Consider the following 10,999-nt stretch of genomic DNA (forward strand, 5'->3'; position numbering starts at 1 on the left):
AAAAATGAACACAGAACCATCAGGGCTGACACCTGAATGTTCCATAATGTTTTGACTTTGTCATTTTGGAAAAATAAAAGATTTGCCCATGTGGTATCTTTTTTACTGCTTGCTGTTCTTGAAAACACAAAGATTGATGCCAGTACATGTATATATAGATCACTGTGCACGAAACAAGTCAACAAGCAAATCTAGAAAAATCGATGAAAACATCACAAGAAGGAGCAGTTGGCATTCACTTGAGCCTAGGACTTTTGGGCTTATGAGATAATTAACTGTAAGATATAAAAGGAAACTTTAGTGCAGGGTGATTTTACATGAAGTGTTAGAAACATGTTTGTAAATGGCTGAGTATATTTTTGTTTTTCTCTTCTTTTTCTTTCTGCTGAGGAACAGCTGTCTTAAGTACAAATGAGTTTAATAAAGAGAATCTTTCCACATAGCTAAATATTAGTGAACTCAGTATGATAGGGTGGAAATGAAAATCTTCAAATGGCTCTACCAAAGAGTATAAAATAGAGAAAGAAAAACCAGTTCATGAGAGAAAGCGTAAATGTGACTTTCACAATGATCTGAAGTTTTATGGCGTATAGAAGAAGCATCCACATTTCTCATCTTGTTTTTCAAGCTGCGCCTCAGAAATCAGCCGAAGGCCCGGAGCACGAGGCATGATTTTCTCATAACTTTTCCAGACCAGAGATAAAACATTCTTGAACAGTTATGGTAAAAACTAAAGGACTGATAAGAGCCCACAGCTAACTGCGCAGTGGTTTCTTCTGCTCTGGGACAGCGTCTCTTCTTGTCTGACAAATCCCACCACCCAAGCCTGAACTGATGGTGCACTGTCTGTCAAAGCCATGGGGCTTAAGTTACCAGCTTCTCAGGTCTGCAGAGACTTTTTGAAATGTACTAATATATCCACAACAGGAGCAAAGTGCCAACAGAAACAGATTCTGAATTTAGTTCCCAAGCAGAATGACAAAAAAATGTCCACCCAGACCACACACAATTCTGCCGCGTTGCACGGGGGCCCTGCAATGTACACTTGTTTTGCTTCACCACCTATCAGCAGCCTGGAGCTTCATGTGGCTCTGGATGGCTCCTGCTGCTTAATTAAATTTTGCACTTAGCTCAGCGACTCAGAATCTGTGTTGTTAAAAAGTATGTATTTCTTCCAAGTCGTTCAGCTTCCAAGGGATGGTTCGTTTAAGAAAAAATAAAGGGGGTGGGATGTGTGTGAGAAATAGAGGCAGTGTGCAAATAAGAGAGTTAACTTTACATTCTGAAATTGCACACAGGTGTATATATCATTTAGCATAATTGCATATTCATCTCTCAAGTTTTTGTTTTGAGCAGTTTTTTAAAGAGAATTCTGTGAATATTTGTTTTAGATAAAAAAGTATTAAAACTATGACTAAAGAAAAACCTTAACTGCAAAAGCCTGAAAAATCAACAAAAATCTAATAAAATCAGTTTCTAGTTTGCTGTTTTCTGGAAATGGAATCTTTTAAAAAGATTGTGAAATCCCTGGGGCTGGCATCAACTGGCAGGACTTTTTATATGCAGATTATACACCGGGAAACTCTTGTTCCTAATCAGAACAAGTGAGGCAAACTCCACCTACCTAACATGACAGGAAAAGCCCCGAATCTAGCTTCCTTGCCTAAAATATAAGCGTCATAGGCACAAAAATGAAATGCTACGTACTTGAAAACATGTGTGAAGAGATTGGAGATTATGAATTCCAAACATTTCAGACCCTTCATATGAGTTTTTTCAACCTTGGTTAATGCTTTAGTTCCAACACCTTTAATAAAATCAAGGTGACTGACGGTGAAAACGTTTACTTCAGAGCTACAAGCAATTCTGATACTATTGTTGAAAGAGGCCTGGGGCCACGTGGGCGTGCGTTGGGCAGAAGAGCAGCCCTTTGGAGGCGGTGAAGGTGCGCGGTAGCTCTGCTTCGGGAACCACGGGGTTCTTCAGAAGGACTGCAGGGCTTTGAAATTTTAAACCAACTTAAAGAGAACATGCTGGAGAGAAAATCCTGTGCAGATCACAGGAAAGATAGTGTTATCCAAAGGCAAATTTATTTTCTCATCAAAATTATATTTTTTTCTGATTTTAAGTAAAATGCGGTTTCATAAAGTAATGCTCGTGCAACACAAAGGAGGCTGAAATGTGACTGTGACATTTTTTCACACTGTTCACAACTCATACGTCAACCACCCTCAGGTCCAGGCCTGAAAATGCAAACAGGCCATTTCACAGCTAACTAAAACATTGATTGTTAAATAACATAACGTTTTCAGACTTCTAAATAGTGTGTTTCATAAAACAATAAGTAGTTTGTAACTCCCTGGATGGGAATCAGGGAGTAAGAATGTTTCATAAAACAATAAGTAGTTTGTAACTCCCTGGATGGGAATCAGGGAGTAAGAAACTCTAGATCATTTCAGGGATCTGAGAGATTTCTATTTAGCGATCCTAGAGTTATCTAAGAAAAGAATAGGTTCTGATCCATATCCATTATATGTTCTCTCCTATGTTAGTATTGGCTAACACTCAGATACAAAAATCAGGGCATATTTATTTCATAATGTTGTGATCAGTGTTTATTTCTGACATTCTTTTTTATTTATTTTCTACCGTGTTGTGACAACTTGCTGAAAAAGTCTCTATATGTAATGAAAGTTGAAGATACTGCACTCCAGGGACTTCAGAACGCCAAATATTTGGATATTTCCCAAAGAAGGATTACTCTAGGGAGAGAATTGAGGTCTGATGTTTCACAAGTAAAAGTAAAGGGATTGCATAAGGAAAAAATACCATGTTTCTTGAGAATGTGACTAGAGTTTCCTATTTTGCTGCATTAAATTAAGCTTAACAGTTGTTTGCTTTTATTCTCACATAACAAGAAAAATAATTCTTTCTAATAACATTCATTGCAAAATTTAGACAAATTGTATAATATGGAATATATCTGAAAAAGAAATGAATTACACACAAATGAAAATGTCACTTGAAACAAAAACAGTTGTTTTACAGTGATGTTTATTTTTTAAACTTTAGATATTCACAGTGTGGGAGGTTATTTCTAATTTTAAGTCTGTGCAGATGCCGCAAAACTGTCATAAAGAAATGTGAACTACTGCATATGTTCATAGACCTTACTCCCATCCCTTCTTCTCTCAAACCCTTAAATGGCATTATTTGTAATTCTAATGGGTGTTTTGATCTCCATTATTTAGATGTATAGATGTCATGTTATCTCCAATTAAAACTATCTTAATTTAAAGCAATAGTATATTCAGCAAATCCCATTTTAGATAAGCGACTTTATTAATAAAATTATATACTACCATCTCTTTTCTAGTCAATCAAATGCTGTGAAAATTTTGTCAAAATTGTAATCAAATATTTAGTTTTGTGTAAAATCATATGTTGTCTACTTATGTTACCATTTACAATTATGAGTACTATTAAAGAAAATCTGTTCATTATTGTCCACTAAGTTGAAGGTTATTTAAAAAATCCATTTGTGTGTGTGTGTGTGTGTGTATGCATATGAAGTCATGCTGCTCTCTGTATAGAAGGAAAAGGCATTTCATTTAGCTTATCTAAGAATTCAACGTATCTGTCAGCTTTAAGTTCAAAATAGGTGAGAATGAAGAATGATTGGGGTATTAGAGGAAAAAGACAAAAAAGAATTTCTTACACAAACTGCCCAGAATCATGACAATTCCTTTACAAACAAATTTATTTTTTGTTAATCAAATTAAAACAATTGTACGAGTCTCTTTAGATAGGGGACCCTTATAAAAACTTAATAATGACTCGGAAGATTGCAAAGTGGTTTTTACCATTTCAACTCCCACTTTCTAATTAAAAAAAGACATTTTATTTCTCCACCCTCCATAGTTATTCAAACCACAGAGCCTGTATGGCTTTCAGCAGTATCCATGGCAAAAGTATAAATCTGTAGATAATTTTATCATTTTCAAAGCATATTCAAACACAAAACCTTGATAGATGGGCAGTTTCCTTCCTTTTCTCCAGATGAGAACACTGAGATACAGAAGCTGAGTAATCTCCACTAGGTCTTAGATCCTAGTAAGAGCTGGAAATACAATTCAAGTTTTAAGACATCTGGTTTAGACTTAGTGACTTTAAAAGACTGCTATGCATGTACATAGATGTGCCAGCTCCCCAAGACCTGGAAAATCTTCACAGCAAGCAATGGCATAAATGAAATCTTAACATCCTTCTTCCTACATATCTAATTCCAACTGCATATTTTAATGTGTACGAACAGAGAATAATCCTTCACGTAAACTGTGTCTAAGGACTTTTAAAGATGGAGCATGTTGACCTTGGGTGAGAGGTGGTGCTGAAACCAGGGTAAGTTTGGACTTACTGGATCCAGGTCAGCGTGGCCATCGGTGTTCTGGAAGTTGCATGTCCTTTGGCTCCGGCTTACCTGTTAGTCACACTATTACCAGCTCTGTACCTGGGCAAGCCATTCAGTCTTTCCAACCTTAGTTTCCTCATCTCTAAAGTGGGGGTAATAATACTCCTCTGTAGGGGCTTTTGTGTGGACAAAATGAGCTAATGTGGGTAAAGCAGCTGAAGGATGTATTAGTTTCCTCGGATGGCCATAATATTTTATCTCAAACTGGGTGAAGCATCACCAGAACAGCACCCCCCTCCAAAGACTTTAGGGGATAGTCATCTCTTGTCTCTTTCAGCTTCTGGTGGCCTTAAGCATTCCGTGAGTTGTGGCTACATAACTCCATTCTCCGCTTGTTTCTTCAGATGGCTTTCTCCTCTGTCTCCATCTCAAATCATTTCTAAAGACACTCATCACTGAATATAGGGCCCGCAGGGATAGTCCAGGATGATCTATCTTGAGAGACTTCAGTTAATTACATCTGCAAAAGCCTTTTCTAATACGGTCACATTCACAGGTTCCAGGGATTAAGACATGGGTGTATCTTTTTAGGTGGTCACCATTCAGTCCATTACACACAATGCCCAGGACAAATGTCTGTGCCCATTACTTCTATTATCCTTGATTTCAGACTGTAAAATGTGTCATTTCTAGAGTGATCAGCCCAGTCTTTCTTTTAAAATCCCAATACTTGGGCTTTGTTACAGACCAATTAAGTCAGTATCTCTGGGAGTGGAACATAATCATCTGTATTGTTTAAAGCTCCCAGGTGATTTCAGTGCACAAAGTTAGGGATTGCTGGACAAGGGCTCAGCTGGAGGCTGGTCACAGAGACTCTGGGCTTTCTGGATTTAACCAGAATTTTGGGCTTAATCTGTTCATCAGATCTAGTATTTGAGATATAGGAACATAGAGGACTTGTTTCATCAGTTCACCTTTGTGAATCACAGTGCTTGACTCTTACACACCATTTCTGCCTGTGCTTTATGTCAACTTTCATCTGTTGGAGTAGTTTAATAGAAGGGTTTAAAGCAGGACTTGATAGAAAGTTAAAAGATAAATCAAGCTCCAACTTCATGACCTTGATTCAAGAGCATTCTTTGTCATGGGGCTGGATTTTGACATAAACTTTTGTCTCCAAGCCTAAATTAAGCTGAGGCTTTGGACAGGGTTAGGGAAACTATATTGCTGAAGAGTTCCCAAGCACGTCTTGCTGCTGAGAACACCACGGTATTTTTGCAAGTGCTCCTGTTAATTAGCATAGGTGATATATGTTGTATTGGGCTGTCCCAAGTGTTAGGAAACCTTTCTTCAATTCTTTTCTTTCAATGCTGTTTCACATGCTGACCTTCTCTGTGGATTACAGATTTCCTTTTACAACTAAATTCCAGAAGAAACTTGGGAAGAAAAATTGGTATAGTGCCATCTGCTTCCGGAAGCCAGCATATATCATAATAAAACACTGCCACCATCCAAATCTTAGACATAACAGGCCCCTCCTGACATGAGCATTATATTCAATGCACTGCTCTTTTCTACCTGTCTTGCCTATTTAGTCATCAAATGCAGGTCTTCAAGAGGTCCTATTAGTGATCCCTTCTGTCCTGATGACCTCATCCTGTCCTTTCTGAAAACATGATCCCAGAAACCAGTCTAAGACCATCTTTTACTATAAATATAGTAATATTGATAAAGCAGACTAGGTTGCCTATTTTAAGGTTATTTTCTTTCAAAACACAGCCTTAGGTCTAAGCAATAAAGCCCCAAACTGTAACATTAGGCATTAACCTGATTTTGAGACTTATTTTGAGATAAAAGGATGACGGGTCTGATGCCTTGAAATCACATGGCATAACTGTCCACCTACTCTTCCTACACATTGGCCTACATTCAGGACTGTCAGTTTTTGAGCATAGAATGCCCTGGTTGTCAGCTGTCTACATGCACCTGTCATACACAGCTCCTCACAGAGTAAACTGAAATTAAGGAGACTGAACTCTGCTTGGGAAGGGGGCGTGGATCTTGGGAAACTTGAATCTTCTGGCCATGAAGAAGAGGTGGGAGTATGTGAACTCTCTGGAATTCCCATCCTCAGGGAAATGGATAAAACATGGAAAATCATTCAGCTTATACTTACATAGGTAGTAAAACTGTATTTTAAAAAACAAGAGAATGAATATCACAGAAGTCAGTATAAAGGTTACCTCTCTGGGAAGGGACTCCCTTAATATAACAAAGAAGGGGCAGTTAGAGGGCTTCTAAAGTAGTGCCCTATTCTATTTCTTAACCAGTAGAAGGTTATATACGTGTTTACTATTATTATTTACACAAGTGTTTTATATATTCTTCTCTATGTAAGCTATATTCCATAATTTTAAAGAAAGATAGCAGGTTTAACCTGGACTATGAAGTATAAAAAAAGACTATATTTTCTTCCATCGATTTCATACGATCTTTTATTTCAATAGTGCACTTGACTTTTATACTTGTATGTCAATCATTAAACAACAGTTTCATTAACATGCAATATCATCTAAGTTGAAAATTTTTCATACCTCATCTTGAAGACACCCGGGGAGTTCTCCTCAGGAGTGAGGACACAGCCGGGCCAACGGCGGCTTTGCTCATTAAAAGTACTTCATTATCCTCACCAGTTCTGAAAAACGGAGCTCCCGAGAGGTAGGCAAAGTGGCACTTCTGTTGATACAAAAGAAGTCACTGAAAGAGAGGGTTGGGGCACCAGCAGAGAAATGCCATTTAACTTGTCTTTCTGTCCAATTTTCCAAGTGCTTTTTCTGGGAAGTTTTCCATTATTTAACTTTTTTTTTCTTTACAGAGTTTATATCTTTCCCCCCAACTACTGCTGGTGTTCACCCTAATTATGTCTGTCAAAGCCATTTGTGAAGTCAATTGGAAGATTTTTTGGAAAAAGGGGGTGTATGGATTTCAGAAATGCTGAATCTGGCCCCTTGTCCCGATTGCCCTCCTTAGGAATTGCCTGAAGAAATGCCTCTGCCAGGCTTGTTGCGTTTGTAAATGGCCTTTGTCCATCGTGTGTGGGAGTCTTGAGGACTTACTAATCTTGAAAAAAGTAACAATGGTAAAAAATTTTGAATAGTTAATGTGAAACAAATAGCCTTCCAGTCAGGGTTACGAAAACATTTTTATTTTGCTAATGTGGATACAAAAGTGGCATTGCAATTACATTCTTGCCTTTTACGCCAAAAAATTAATTTTGGAATGAACACAGGAAAGGTAACGTTCTTCTTATTTTATATACAAGAGATCACTAGGGTAAAAATGGAGGGGATGTGTAGCAGAAAAAAATAATTGTTTTTAATTCATTCAAGAATTTGTCATTACTCAATAGCTTGTTTTTGCTCCTAACTTTCTTATCAGTTTAAGTCTAAGGACACACATTCAAATTCTGCTTTGATACCCCGACAGGGTTTAATTTCATGTATTCTTGTTTATTGGTTTTGGCAATTTTAGTAAACCTTATGATTTCTTTGCAAAGTAACATTTAAGAAATATCATGGACACTGATTTTAGGTACTGAAACTGATAATTAGGCTGGATTTTTTTTTTTTTTGAGAATGAATTTGGTAACAGTCTCACAAGGCTTTCTTTGTTGTGGCAATATTTATTTACTCAGATCCTCTCACATTTCCTATTCTATCTGAAAAAATAGAGGCTGTTCTTAAAGTTAAGAGTACTAAGTGTTCAGAGGGGTTCCTCAGTTCTGCAGCTGCTCAGCCACCAGTGCAGATAAAGCAAGTTGTTTAGAGATGCTGGTGTTTTGAATAAATCTAGTGAACAAACGCTCATTTAAGTTCACCGGGGAGGAGGTAGGGAATACTGAGCGCAAGCGGGGCGCACACCCCGGCGGTGCCCTTCCTCAGTTCCCCATGGGGTGGCGCTGTGAGGCCCAGCAGTGCCCGCCCTCGCCCGCGTGGGCGCTCCTGCAGGCAGCGGAGAACGAACCTTCTCGGGCTCTCACTCCTGTGGCTTTCTCATTGTACGTGTGAAGTATTTACAGTGAAAACCCAGTGACTGTCCAGCACTGGTGAAGATAGCAAAGTAATTAGAAATCGGTTGGATATTTGTATACTTAACTATCCCCAGGATGTTTATACAGGTGACAGAAATAACAGTTTTGCTTTTAAAAGAATAGTAGCACTATAATTTCAAAGCTTGAATTAAATTTTTTTCCTGAAATTATCTTAGTGCATTAAAAAACAAACAAACCCTCAATCTAGATTATTAGGGATCCACTTTGACCTTTTTAATAAATTATGCCATGCAATACAGTTTTAAAAGCCAGTAATTCAAAGTGGTTTGAAGTTAGTATTGAAGTCAGAGGTACAGTGTGCATTTTTTGGGGGCTAAAAGGAAGAAAGGGGACCTCATTTTAAATAAACGAAGATTTCAACCTAGTGTCTTTGTTTTATAGCACCTTGGACTATGCCTTAATACTTCTCGTATTAAAGAAATATGCAAAATCTTGGGATAAACGACAAATTATAGTCTGTTTTCCAATAATCCCAAGCATTTTTATTGTTTAACTGGGCAGATATATTACTGCATGCAAAGGGAAGAAAGGGAACACTCCATTTTCAAAGGGAAAGCATAGAGGATAAGGTTCACAGCTACAAAAATACACGTGATTCCTTTCTCAGTGAAGCCTTCTCACAGACAGTGGTCTGCTGAACCATCAGCAATTTCCATTGCTGAGAGGAAATACTCTCACGCACAGTTTTTTGATCATGCCGTATCTGTCACTTTTTATCTTGTTTTACTTAATATCACATCATGGGCACTTTCCCAAATGCTCCTAGAAAATCTAATTGTTAATCAATGTATCATAACTGTTTTTAAAAATTTACTTATTAATCATTGTGTAGGCTATTTTCTATTTTTGTAAATAATGGCTTAATTATAAATAAAATTGTTATGGGTATATGCGCACAATCTTGTCAAGGAATTGCCTTTACATTTTTAGAGAAAGTTTTCTTTTAAGTCTGTTCTTAACTTTAAAAGATTTTTAAAAAGAAACCATTCTTTATGCAGAACTAGTTCAGTATAAGCTTATATGATAAAATATTGATTGACTATAGACATGGGTTTGTTTTTGCTTTGGATGTTAAACTCTCTCATAAGAACAAACTGGTACCAGACCTTCTTGTATCAATTTTAACATGCTACATTTCTAGACATATAAAACCCACCTTGGAACTATTTGTTAGTATCTCAAGTAATGTCAAGTTTACATACTCAACAGATCTAAAATATTACATCTAATTTAATGTTCAAATTCTGATGTTTTATGTTATTTTCCACAAAAACCTTTGGATTTAGAAGGGAAACCAAGAGCTCTGCTGGAAAAAACTTTGATGCCCCTTACCCGAACAAAGTTCTTTTTGAGAGGATCATGTATTTGATTTTGTACATTGAAAATGAGTTTCCATGTGAAGGTTGCTAAGTACAGAAGAAATTTGTCTCTGATCTCAAAATAATGGGTGAAAACCTGAAGATATAAAAGGTTATTCTTGAGTATAGAGGTGGTGTCTGCTTTGAAATTCTCTTTCTATACTTGTGCATAGATTTTTTCAGAGGTAGTCAAGTCTAGCCACTTTTTCTTTGACTTCTGTTTACACATATCATAGCCATAATTTCTTAGAGAAGAAAAACCATTCTTTTTAAAAAATTTGTCAGTGAGAAAATAAAAGAGAATTTTCATAATGTAAAACTAAATTTTCACATTTAGGCTGTTTAATGAATACAGTTTAAAGCAGATAGTTTAAAAACCTACAACTATTTTCATGGAACAAAATTTCATCTTTAACTTTTTTCCCACTGTTAATTAAATAACTTTAAAATGCATTGAGATAACAACTTGGAAATTAAAATACTATTCTTGACACAACAACAAAAATACTTGTTCAACAGGACAATTGTAAAGGGTTCGGTATTAGAAAGAACAAGACTCTGTTAACTGAGATCTGTCCTGATGGCAAGAAAACCTATATATTCTTAGGGCCTTCCGTTCACTACATTAACCAAAGGAAAACATGCAAAGAGAAATTATCAAAGCTTCTAGAGGGCAGTGATCACAATGGATATATATTTTTTTATAGTGCCAGGCGCAGTGCATGGTGCAGGTGGGTGTTTTCCTAACAGAATTTGCCTTGTGGAATGAGCAGCATCGTGGAAGTCAGAACCTGCCGCTCTCCATCTGTGGATGTCTGTCATTTGGTCTGACAATGCCCAGCACTATATTTTCTTAACCCAATATGGACAGAGAACGTGTTTGGATTGTATTGTGTGACATCCCTTCTCTACTGAAAAGGCCCTGGAGGGGCTGGAGGTGGGATCTGGCTTTTTAAGGACGGGTCTAATGCATTCAGCTGTTATCACACTTTGCTGATTGTAATCACTCGTTTTATGGTTTCTTTTCCAGCTGCTCTAACAATTCATTGCAGTGTCTTCTAGGTTTATTTTTAATATCCTGTAATTCAAAGATCTAAGAAGGAAGAGTTGGAATAGAAA

Source organism: Manis pentadactyla, chromosome 12 (assembly GCF_030020395.1).
Source record: "Manis pentadactyla isolate mManPen7 chromosome 12, mManPen7.hap1, whole genome shotgun sequence".
Taxonomy (NCBI): Eukaryota; Metazoa; Chordata; class Mammalia; order Pholidota; family Manidae; genus Manis; species Manis pentadactyla.